Here is a 12,881-nt window from a genome sequence, read left to right on the forward strand (position 1 = left end):
GCAAGTACAGACTGATAACTAGGATGCAGCAGGTATATTGTTTTTTCATCGTGATAATAAGTGCATGCACTTGTTTTGAAAAGTTTGAAGAACTGGGAATTCGAATGGCAGGTGCTTATGCTGCCCATCGAATAAAAATCAGGTGGCTGAAAATTCATTTCGAAAAAATGATTCAGATTTATATCCACGTCGACCCTTGGCATGGTGGTTGGAAGCAAATGCCTAGTTCATACCGAAAGATCGTTAACAACAATACCAACTTGCGGACAACAAGGTAGTACAAGTACTAATAGCAAACTAACTTATAATCTTTTTACTCCTAGCCCTAGTATTCGTCTGGTAGAAAATCTTGCAAAGGACTAGCTCCCGATCCTTCTCTTGCTCTAGGTCCCCGAGGTGGTACTGGTGCATCACCTAGTTGGTCCTCTGCTGGTCGAAGTTCTTGTTGGCGTGCAGCACCAGAACATTTTTGCTTCCCGACTGCCGGCCATTGACCATCACCGGCAAGGTATTGGCGGTCTTGTTCCACATCGCGTGCATGCTGCACTCCCACTGTATCTTGCGACGCGTGCATGTGCCCCTTTTGAATGCCCTGGGATTGCGCTGGAAGAAATGCTTACTTAAGCCATTCAGTGTGATAGCTGCAGTACTATCGAATACAGGTTTTAGTGTACGTAGTTGGCATTTTCATAACATCTTTGGCATGTTGTAGTCACTTATTTCACTTTTTGTTGACTATCAAATTTTAATTGCTTCACTAGGTCTGCTTCCCAAAAGAAAAATAGAACTATAAACAAAGGAATATGTTTGTGCAAGTAGACAACCGATCGGTGTCTTATCTGGATGTTTCTCAGGATGGGTGTAGCATATGTCGTGCTCGCTGTCGATGGTTGGTATGAACAAATCGATGAGAGGGTGAGATCTCGCGCTGTCAGGACTCACTTTGGCCTCAAGGTGCTCGATCAGCTCCTGATCCGTGGGCTCGAACTTGACGCCAGCCGGCAGCACCGGCCAATCCTTCTTGGAGTTACATCGGTTAATTCCAGTTATATGGTACTTAATGTATGGTCAATCGACTGTTTTAAGTGAATGATGAAAGATTTTGACAGATAAGTGGTAGTGCTCCAAATCTGAAGTGCACAATACCTGAACACGCCGTCTGGATTCTTGTGTCACCTCACACACAACACGTTGTCACATCAATTCAATGTGAGGACATGATGAATAATTTGACCGACATACATCGAGTAGTATTGAGTACTTACTAGTCGTATTTAGTGTCGTATTGTAACCATAGGTTTAACTAAAAAAATGTCAATGCATGTCACCGAAAATTATTCCATTGCAAACTATGTTCACATACGAGTAAAATGATATAATTTTTTGTGACATGATTTAACATTTAGTTGGTGAAATTTATGGTAAAAATTTGACATAAATTACGAAGGGGACCAATAAACCAGGAGGGAGGTAGTAGTACGAGTAGCGCAATATACAGTATAGAGGACTAGTACAAATTTGGAAATGGATTAAGAAGTTACAAGGCTGTGCGACAGACTTTGTAGCTACATGACTAATAAAAAATATAATTCCCATTGGACAACACTTTCACCAACAAGTACGCACTTGGCTTCTGCACAACATCTCCATCATCATTATCAGTACATCCTACGTAGGTGAGTTAGGATGCACTTGATACAGAAAGGTATCTATCCTTCAAACCAGAGGAGTGCTTCGAACTAACAACAATACATAATATCCAACAAAAGAGGGTCATGCTACAACAGCAGGATACATGGGACAGTCTAGATATCAGTATGAACCAAGTTGTGCATATTTGCTGTTGGAATGGACCATATAGCCGCATGTCGGGTTTGCAAAAGCCATCCATTGCATGGAAGCTTGATGCCTTTCACACACTGAAGATTATCTGGCAACAAGCTATGTCGACAAATCTCTGGATATGGTGATTCATAAACCCATGGTATGATGTGTAAACAAAGTTCCCCTTAGAAAAAGGAAGTTGCATAGCTTGGTAATCATCGCCGGTGATATGATCGATGATTGGTTGGATGATCGGATAATTGAGCCCGAGGAACATGGAGTGGTTGACGAGACTGTAAACCCGCCTCTAGTTGAAACTTGCTCGACCTGAAAAAACAATATACATGCTCAATAAACGATAGAATTCTGCATGTACAGACTGAGAACTGGGATGTAGCAGGTATATTGTTTTTTCATCATGATAATAACTGCATGCACTTGTTTCGAAAAAATTTGAGAACTGGGAATTCGAATGGCAGGTGCTTATGATACCCATCAAATAAAAATTAGGTGCCTGAAAATTCATTTTGAAACAAATGATTCGGCTTTATATCCACGTCGACACTCTATATGATGGTTGGAAGCAAATGCCAAGTTCATACCGAAAGATCATTAACAGCAATACCAACTTGTGGACGACAAGGTAGTACAAGTACCAATACCAAACTAACTTATAATCTTTTTAGTCATGGCCCTAGTGTTCGTCTGGTAGAAAATCTTGCAGAAGACCAGCTCCCGCTCCTTCTCTTGCTCCAGGTCTCGGAGGTGGTACTGGTGCATCACCCAGATGGTCCTCTGCTGGTCGAAGTTATTTATTATTATTTTATTATTTTTTTGCGGTAATGGTTGAAGTTCTTGTTGGCGTGCAGCACCAGAACATTTTTGCTGCCCGTCTGCCGGCCATTGACCATCACCGGCAAGGTATTGGCGGTCTTGTGCCACATCGCGTGCATGCCGCACTCCGACTGTATCTTGCGACGCGTGCACGTGCCCCTTTTGAATGCCTTGGAATTGCGCTGGAAGAAATGCTTGCTTAGGCCATTCAGTGTGATAGCTGCAGTACTGTCGAATACAGGTTTTAGTGTACATAGTTGGCATTTTCATAACATCTTTCGCATGTTGCAGTCACTTATTTCAATTTTTATTGACTATCAAATTTTAATTGCTTCACTAGGTCTTCTTCTAAAAAGAAAAATAGAGCTATAAACAAAGGAATATGTTTGTGCAAGTAGACGACCGATCGGTGTCTTACCTGGAAGTTGCTCAGGATCGGTGTAGCATATGTCGTGCTCGCTATCGATGGTTGGTATGAACAAATCGATGAGAGGGTGAGATTTCGTGTTGTCAGCACTCAATTTGGCCTCAAGGTGCTCGATCAGCTCCTGATCCATGGGATCAAACTTGACGCTAGCCGGCAACACCGGCCAATCCTTCTTGGAGTTGCATCAGTTAATTCCAGTTATATGGTACTCAATGTATGATCAAATCTACTGTTTTATGTGAATGATGAAAGATTTCGATAGATAAGTGGTAGTACTCCACATTTGAAGTCCACAATACCCGAACCCACCGCCGGGATTCTTGTGTCACCTCATGCGGAGCGTGTTGACACGTCAATTCAATGTGAGGACATGATGAATAATTTGACCGACGTATACTAGTACTGCTATTGTACTACTTTCTAGTCGTATTTAGTGTCACATTTTAACAATAGGTTTAACTAACAAAATGTCAATGCATGTCACCGAAAATTATTCCATTGGAAACTATGTTCAAATACAAATAAAATGATATAATTTTTTGTGACATGCATTAACATTTAGTTAGTGATATTTATGGTCAAAACTTGACACAAATTACGAAGGGGACGAGTAAACCATGAGGGAGGTAGTAGTATGAGTAGCGCAATATACGGTATAGAGGACTAGTACAAATTTATAAATGGGGTAAGAAGTTACAAGCCTGTGCGACAGACTTTGTAGGCTACTTGAGTAATACAAAATATAATTCCCATTGGACAACATATATACACACACACACACACACACACACACACACACATATATATATATATATATATATACAGCCGGTCTATTCTCATAATATTATGAGAATAATATTCTCATAACACTTCCGAACTGCATTGGAAAGCTATGCGCACTGCTTTCTTCTACTGTTCTGAACCGCAGAGAGGGGCAGTAGCAAACTGCTTCACGGAGCAGTGTTTCTGGCTAGTTTGATCGATTTCCATTGTTTTATTTGTGTGTGCGCTGATTTATTATGTGATTAAACACGCAATTCTGCGAAAAAACGACGAAAATCGATGGATTTGGTGGATCGGTTCTACCGCACGGGCAGGAGCTTCGCATCGTGCTAGCGGGGTTCATATTTGATTCATAGCCGTAATCCTAGTGTGTTACTAAGTTCGCGTTCATGTTTGTGTTATTCCACGACAGATTAATTTGCTAATACGATTGAAATTTTGGATAATTGGTCGAATTTCTCTCTGTTCTAGCGCAAAAATGGCAAGGTCTCTGTCCTCCCGCTTCCGGATCAAAATTGTTGAGTTTTTCTTCATGATTTTTCTGTTGATTTTGCAAGTTATGTGTTCTATGACAGTAATCTGTATGAATTCTAGCTGATTAAGTTGTTAATTTTGAAGAATTTTAACTGGTTTATGCTTTTTGTGTTGGAGCGGGCGCCACGGGGTTGGTCGTTACTCAAGATGTTTTTTGAGTTTTTGCGCATTATGTAGTTTTTAGAACTGCATTACAGTCTACGTTTTTCGTCTGCGAATCGTGGAAGGGGGGGGGACTAGGTAAGAGCGGGTCGTTAGTTTAATTAGTTTTTTGCTTGGTCAAGCGCGAGCTGCACCTTGTCATGTTACCGCACTTCTTTATTTGTCATTTTACTTTTTTTTGGGTTGTCTCTGTATATATATAAGGCTGGGTCAATTGCCTCCCCTCCCACCTTATCCCTGGCGGCTCCCCTCCTACCGTATCCTTGGCGGCGAACATTGCCTCCTCTTTTTCCACCCCTCCTTGATCCGTCTTCTTCCCAACCAGACCCTACATCTGGCAATGGATTGCGCGTGCGGCTGCCTGGCAAGGATGGAGCCCATGCTGGAGACCTGCGTTTTTCTGAAGGATTGGTTCTGAACCAGAGGCAGCGGCACAACGCGCTCTGTTCCCTGCTTTATTCTCCAGTTATTGGATTTCGGGCTCCATTCGTCCATCAGATGACTGAATATGATGTCAATGATTCATGGGTATGTATTTTCTCGCATAGTCTTTTCATGTGTTGTGTGTAGTTAACACTATCTGAATATTTGTAGTAGTATTAGTTTCTGAAGAAACATTTTTCACTAAGTATAAGTGAACTGCTTTCACATAGAGTTTTCTTATGAATATTGTAGGAGCAACAGCAATTTGGTATAGTCAATATTATTATCTGATGACATCAATATTTATTATGAAGATTGTAGCACCAATTTAGTTTCTGAAGATTGCACCTTATTCTTATTTGTTCTTATTTTTTGTTCTTGTTCATTTCCTTGCAGAAGTTCCCTTCTGGTCTAGACAGGGTAACAGAAAGTTGTGTTAATTTGGTCTTGGTTAGCAAGAATGGATATCATAATGTTGATGTTATGTATTCTGTTGGCTCTGATGATTGTTTGGTTCTCAAAGATGGCTGGAAGGAATTGGTGGAGGAAGCTGGTCTTCAGGCTGGGGATGTTGTCATGGCTATGTTTTATAGGCATGCAAAGTGTTTGGAAATCAAGTTAAATTTGCTTTAGATCAGTCTTGCTTGAGAAGCAGTAGCATGAAACAATTTGTTGTAATAATTTGACATTTTTGTGTGGCTTCTAGTTTATTTTCTAGAAGAAATCTGAGTATAAGTGAACTGCTTTTCACAGATAGTTTTTTATGTGCATCCTATTAGCAGCAGTAGTTGAAGCAATATACAGACTGGAAACACCCAGTGAGCTCTCTTTTTTCTGTAACCCACATATGAAACTACAGTGCTTAATAAAAGAGGACTGCATCAACCATTATAGTAGTAGCAGTTTTGTGAAGAAAACTCTCTGTGAACTGCTTTCATAGAGAGTTTTTTATGTGTATCCTAGTAGCAGCAGCAGTTGAAGCAATATACAGACCGAAAACACCCACTGAGAACTGCAAATTGTTGATAGATACAAACCAAGGTTCTGTGCTCATAACAAGCAAAGTACATCATCAAGCAAACTAAAGCAACATAAGCAAACATTATGCCAAAGCAAATTACAATGAAAGCAAACTAATCGACATAAGCAGAAGGAAACAAGTTGAGCAATTGTGACAGGAACCCTTGGCTATCAGCATCTGGCCTGCTTCATCAGTTCCACTCGGGCCAGGTGGAGGTGGAAGGTGATCCCCCCTACTCCCCATCCCCTAGGATGACCTCGGGCGCTTCCTTGTCTTCTCTTTTATAGGGAGGGTGAGGCCATTCTGCACTATGGTGATGCGGTTCCATATCTCAAACGCAGTGTAGGCATCCTTGGCAGCATACTCAATGCGCCTCCTGCTGAGAACCCAAGTCCACTGGCGGTGCTCTTGGTCTGTCATCTTTCTCTTCATGTCTGCATAGTACTCGTCGATGATGATGGCAGATACATCGCCAAGTGAGTCCAGTGTCTTCGTTGCTTCAGGCACCCTCTAGTTCCTCTGAATGTCGGCGAAGTTGGGGATGTTCAGGTTGCAGCGTGAAAGCTTCTCCTTGTCTTGGTCGATGCAGAAACAAGCGAACTCGTACCTAAGTGAAGTGAACCACAAGTTATTCTTTTGCGAACTGCATACAGATGACAAATACAACTGCATACAAATGACAAGGAGAGACCCATCGGCCTGCAACTATATTTTACTCAGTAGAAAGAATGGCTTACTTTGGGTCGCTGAGGAACTTGTCGAAGGCGATGCATCTCTTGCCCATTGTAGCGCATACTTGGAAGAGCAGCACTGGGTGATTTTTGCTGATGGAGAGTTGAATCAGGGCGGCGTCCCTCTTGTCAGGGGTGTACTCGAGGTCGATGCCGACGATCTTCTCGTGGCACCCCCGGAGAACTTCCTTGTACTCGTCGATGTACCCCGCCATGGCGTCCACATCGTTGGTGTAGACCAACGTGAGCATGGTCTTTCCGTGCGCCTCGACATCCTCGAAGACCTTGGTGAACGGCATGGCTGGAAAGAGGAGGAACAGGAGGAGGAAACGTAGTGTTGTGTGTTTTGTGAATGATCAGGGTGATGGAGCGCGGAATTTAAAGGGGAGCGGCAGCAACATCTGCCGAGCGCACGATCTCATCCTCCAACCGGCATGGCGATCGTGTTTGTGTTCGTGGGGATCGTGGGCTTCGCTCGTTTTCCAACCGGCCGGATAGAGGAGAGGTCGCACGGCGCTTCTCTTGTATCGGGCGATCGTGGGCTCGTATATTTCGGGCAGTTTTAATAAGCATTCTGAAGTGAGGTTTGTTTGTTCGCAGGCGAACTGCTTCGTTGTTTGTAACCGAACTGCATCGTGTTAACCAAGTCATTTTTTCTTTTTGTCTATGACCTGTGGGCCGTGCTCGTAGAGGAGGTTATTTTAATTTGTACCGCTGACTCATGGGCCCAGTCTTTTAGTCATTAAGCTTCTCTTTTTCTTTGTTTCTCGCCGTCCTCTTCATTCATCTCTCCCGCATGAAAATCCCTTCCTCTCGTGGCGGAGAGCGACGACACCCGCAGCCACCGCCATCCGCAGGCGCGCCTCCTCCACCGTCGCCGTTCGTAGCCTCCTCTTCCGGCCGTCACAGCATCTCACGGTGAGCCCCATATCTTCCCGTCTGCTCCATCGATTTCGGCGCCGGAAATCGCCATGGGTGTTCCCGATCGGGTGCTAGGGTTTTTTTCGGATCCAGCATCCTTTTCTTAACTTCATTTTTTATGCTCGAATCATAATTCCCTATGGATTGAAACTTTTGGTTGTGGTTTTTTGGCCTTCAAAATTTTAGCAATGTGCATCTAGGGTTTTTTCCTCTGTCTGTTTTTAGGTTGCTGTCTAGGGTTTAATTGTTATCCCTTTCTGTTTGCAGATACAACATGTCTTGTCCTACTAGAAGAAGTTCAAGATTTGGAGGGAAATGTAAGCAAACTGCTTTTGTAGTTCTATTATAATGCCGCTCCAGCCTGATACTTTTCTTTCTGTTTGTATCTACGTTAGATAATACAACTTCTTCCTCCCCAATTGATGCCTCACCAGTCAGCATGGCTCCCCCATCTGGTAATACATCAAAGTGCACTGCATTTTTTATACACGGTCAATTGCTTGTTGAATGAAATAGTGCACTGCATCATAGATTCCCTTACCAAGGCCCATTTTCAGACATGTGGCAAACTGATATGAACTGCCTCAAGTTAGTTTTTTTTTTATTTTTTGGCCTGACATTAAGTTTCTTGTTATGTTTAATTGTTAAACATAAACTGCTAAGAGAGCACTGCATTTGTACATTGCTTTGTATTTTTTTGTCTATCCACATGTGGTTGCCAAATTGATATGAGCTGCATTAAGTTTAGTTTTTCCCGCTCACAGAACTGCATGAATTTGTTTTGTTTTGTATATCAAAGCGCACTTCATTTTATATGTGGTCAATTGCTTACTGAACAAATTAGTGCACTGCATCATATATCCCTTTACCAAGGTCCATTTCAGACATGCGGCAAATTGATATTCAAGTGACATGAACTGCATTAAGTTTTCTGTTATGTTTTAATTGTTAAACATAAATTGCTGAAGAGAGCACTACATTTGTACATTGTGTGGACAAATTGATATGAGCTGCATTAAGTTTAGGTCTCCCTCTCACACACATATTTTCTTATATTTTTCTTACCTATAGTTTTATGTCCTGGTGGGTTCGGGGGTGGTGGTGTTAACTATTTGATTACACGTTATTTCACAGCCGATGTTGTCGGTGGCGGGACATCTGATCAGGGCAGCATTCTACCTGAATTGAGTGAAACCCAGTCGCAATCTGTTGATGGCACAGAACCAGTTACACAGAATTGGATGGTCCCTGATCAGATTGCAGCTGATGTTGAGAAGAAAAGGCAGAAAGTGATTGCGCTCGGTAAGACTTTCGAGAAGGCTCATAAGGCAAAGCAAGTAAAGTTTGATGAGGGTAAGGAGATAAGAAGGAGGATTGCAGATTCAAAGAAGTCTGCTAAGTTTGCCTCTGCAAAGAATCTTGTGAAGAGAAAACTCAACACTGTTGTAGAGGAAGGTTTAAGTTCTCCATGGCGGAGCCCGCGTGTTGATTACTCAAACAAGCCTAATTATGCTGAGGTTGATGTGGATGGGATTCAAGGAAAGCAGACATGCATGGACGATTACTCGGGTGTTGATTTTGAGCGTCCATCTAAGCTGGCACGGGAAAATGCAACTGGAGAAGCGCTGGACAATGATTCTGATGAGGAGGATGTTGATGTTAGGAAGGTATACGCTATTTATTTATTTTTACTGTTTTTTAAGTTGTTTCGCATGAGTTGCTGATGCGAACTGCATTTTTATTCTTTTTTGTAGATTGCTAAGAGTACCAAGAGGAAGAGGTCTGAAGATGATGTTGCGCATGAATGGCATTTTACCAAGACTGTTTGGCTGTCCATTCCAAACGTATGCAAAGCTGTTGCCTTGTTGGATGAGCCGCACAGAACTTTGGTGCGGCAAGTAGGTTTTGGCATTGTTTTCAACCTGAAAGTAAAGAAGAATGTTTCTCGTGTTCTCATATGCAAGCTGATGGGAAAGATCGACCCTGATATGATGAGATTGGACTACGGGTCAAACAAGGTTCTGGAAATCAATCGTGAGGCTGTCCATCACATTTTTGATTTCCCTATGGGTTCTCACACTGCTCCCAGGCCTGCTGACAGCGGCCATGATGATTCGCTAGCTAATCTGAAGGATGAACTTGGTTTCAACCGTTCTCGTAGCATAGATGTGAAGGACCTGCTTATTTTACTTCGCACGCTGGCTGCGAACCCTGCGAAGGTTAATAAGACTGTGAAGGTTTTTTTTCTCATTGTTTTCCAGAGCTTGCTTTGCCCCAGCCCTGCAACTCGGTTGTCCAAGGTAGCTGCTATGGTTGAAAACTTGGATTTTGCATCTATGGTTAGCATGGACTTTTGTCAGCTTGTTGTTGACGAGCTGCAGGCCGCTGTGTACAAGTGGAATTCTGAAGGGAGCAAGCAGAACTGCGCTGAGGGTTGCACCATCGTGCCCCTGTTCATGTACCTAGATTCATTGAATCTTCGCACTATATCGGTTATGCATACATGCACGCCACGTGCTGCAATACTGTCCCATGAGCAGTTGAAGAAGATTCACAACACCGACATTATTGTCAAGGGAAAGATACACCTGGATACTTACAAGTTTTGAAGCTGCCGATCAGTGCATAGCCAGCCTTTGTTTTTATCTTATTCCTTTTTTTCGCCATGCTAAATGTGAACCTCTTATGTACTTATTTGTGAACTTCATCCTTTTTTGTTAATTTGTTCAGTGGAAGGCAGAAGGGGACATTGTGTACAAGCGGACTCTAGTTGCCGAACTGCATGCAAGGTTTTGTGAGCCTCTTGCTAGGGGTTCTCCAATTCGACGGGTTCATGGTTTTGCTAGGGCGGCTGCTGGAGGTTTTTCTAGCGAGGCTTCTACTGACGGCAATAAATTTGTTCAGGTCGATGAGCTTCTCGACAGGGTCATCAATTTAACATCTGATTTCCCAACATCCGGTTCCAGGATGAGGAATATTGCTGGATTGTTTCCTGAATGCAAAGGCCCTTCTCAAGCAGAAATCGAGGCCGCTCATAACTTTGACCGTGGGCAGCTTGAATTCCTTAAGCAGACAGTTACGAATATCAGGTCTTCATTTGTTCAGTTTAAGCAGTCTCAGGATGACAAGTGTGCTAGGTATGAGCAGGAAGCCGAGGCAATTGTGAAGGAAATGTGAACATGTTGTCCGGCCTTCTTTGCCTGACCGCGCAGATTTGGATGTACGTCTTTTTTTCTTATGTGAACAGTTTTTTACCCATTTTGTTATTGATTTTTTCTATGTGTTGTGGCATTGACTATTTGTTTTCGCATCCTTTTGTTCTTTTCGCGGTGTGGAGGAGAATCTTCTAATGCTAACGCTTGCCATGATGATGACCACCACGACCATTACGGTGTTGATTCTGATTTTTTGTTTGATAGGCCATTGTCCCCTGTTGACGAAGCTGCCAAAGACAATCCTCTTGACGAATGCGTCATCGATAAGGTTTGATTTCTTCCAAAAAAATTTACAGTGGACTTCATTGTTTAATTTTTTGTAGTGTCCAAAACAAAGAATCATAGTTGCACCAGCAGTGGCAGCGAACTGCAGTTTTAACTTTTTTGTAGTGTGCACTAGTAGTGGTAGTGCACTGCAGTTGTTGTTTAGAGAAGAAGCAGCATTTAGCAGTGAACTGCATGATCTGGTGTTGGCTTTGTTATAGAACTGCATTTTGTATAATAGTTTTATTTATGTTTTTGTTTTGAGAGAAGTGCATATTTCAACCCTCAACTTTTGCCCTAGTCTAATTTACAACCCCGAACTCCAATACCATCTAAATTACAACCCCCAACTCTCAAAACCGGCCAGGATTCAACCCTCCCCTCTCTGTTAACCGGTTTTGACCTGGTTGACCGGTTTTGACCAGTCAACAGGTCCAGTCAGCATGCCACATCAGCAAAAAAATGCAAAATTTCCAAGGAAACAACCTGTAAAAACGAACAAAATCCAGGAAAAGAAATAAGAAATCCAATTTCCGAAAAACACGGAAAATAAAAAACAAATTTCCAAAAAAAATCTAGAAACACCCAAAAACTCAAATTCTAGAAAAAAATCATTTTTTATTTTCCCTAGCTTTTTCCGCGAACAATTTTTTTCGGAATTTTGCCTTTTTATATTTTTTTTCCGTGATCTTATAGATTTTTATTTACTTTTTCTTCAAATTTTGAAAAAAATTCTGACATGGCATGCTGATTGGACCCGTTGACTAGTCAAAACTGGTCACCCCAGGTCAAAACCGGTCAACAGGGAGGGGAGGGTTGAATCCTGATCGGTTTTGAGACTTGGGGGTTGTAATTTAGACGGTATTAAAGTTCAGGGTTGTAAATTAGACTAGGGCAAGAGTTCAGGGTTGAAATATGCACTTCTCTCTTTTGTTTTTTAGGACGGCGAATCAAACGTCGAAATACATGGGAAGGAGGCAGAGGGTGACGCTGACAAGGACGGCGAGGCTATCAAGTCTAAAGAGATGGAAGGCGATGCTTCTCTGGTGAGTATAGAGAATTTGCATTTTGTGTTTTATTTTTATTTTTCATGCGAGCTTCATGGTCCATTTTCTTAGTGAACTGCATTCTCTCTTTGTGTAATGTGTTTTATTTTTAACTCATCAGAACTGCGGATTAAATGTTGAAATCCAAGCGGAGCGCACCATGGAGGATGATAATGTAGAAGGGAGAGAAGTAGAGGAGCCTAATGCGGAGGTTGATAAGGTAGAAGGTAGAGGAGGGGAGTGTTCTGTTGAGGCTGATAAGGCACAAGAGAGAGAAGGAAGGGAGGATATTGTGGATGGTGATAAGCATGAAGAGAGAGAAGGAGCTCCTCGTGTTACAGTTGAAATGGCAGAAGAGAGAGAAGGATCTCCTAGAGTTGGATTTGATGCTGCGGGGACATCTGCTGGCATTGATGGTGTTGTTTGGCCTACTATTTTGTTGCTTGGCGATGAGGTGCCTGAGAAATTTTGTGTCGCCCCTCGCGCCCCCGAGCAATCTGATGGCAATCTGGCTTTCCCAGCCGAGACAACCAAAGTCCCAGCTGAGACAGTTTCGATTGGTTCTGAAGAGGAACAGCCAAGACTCTCTCAGGACATGAGCAATCAAGCGTCGCTTGACGATGATATTACCGGGCTGGATCACTTGAGGCTCAGTGAAGATGGATCTGAGCAGCCGCAGGAAGTGTATTCTGAAAC

The 12,881-nt window shown here is 42.6% G+C and overlaps 1 pseudogene; it reads right to left on the minus strand.

The window, feature by feature from the left end:
• Nucleotides 1-297: 297 nt before the first annotated feature.
• Nucleotides 298-3,215, minus strand: LOC125531912 (annotated as a pseudogene).
• Nucleotides 3,216-12,881: the final 9,666 nt, after the last annotated feature.

Source organism: Triticum urartu, unplaced genomic scaffold (assembly GCF_003073215.2).
Source record: "Triticum urartu cultivar G1812 unplaced genomic scaffold, Tu2.1 TuUngrouped_contig_8380, whole genome shotgun sequence".
NCBI lineage: Eukaryota > Viridiplantae > Streptophyta > Magnoliopsida > Poales > Poaceae > Triticum > Triticum urartu.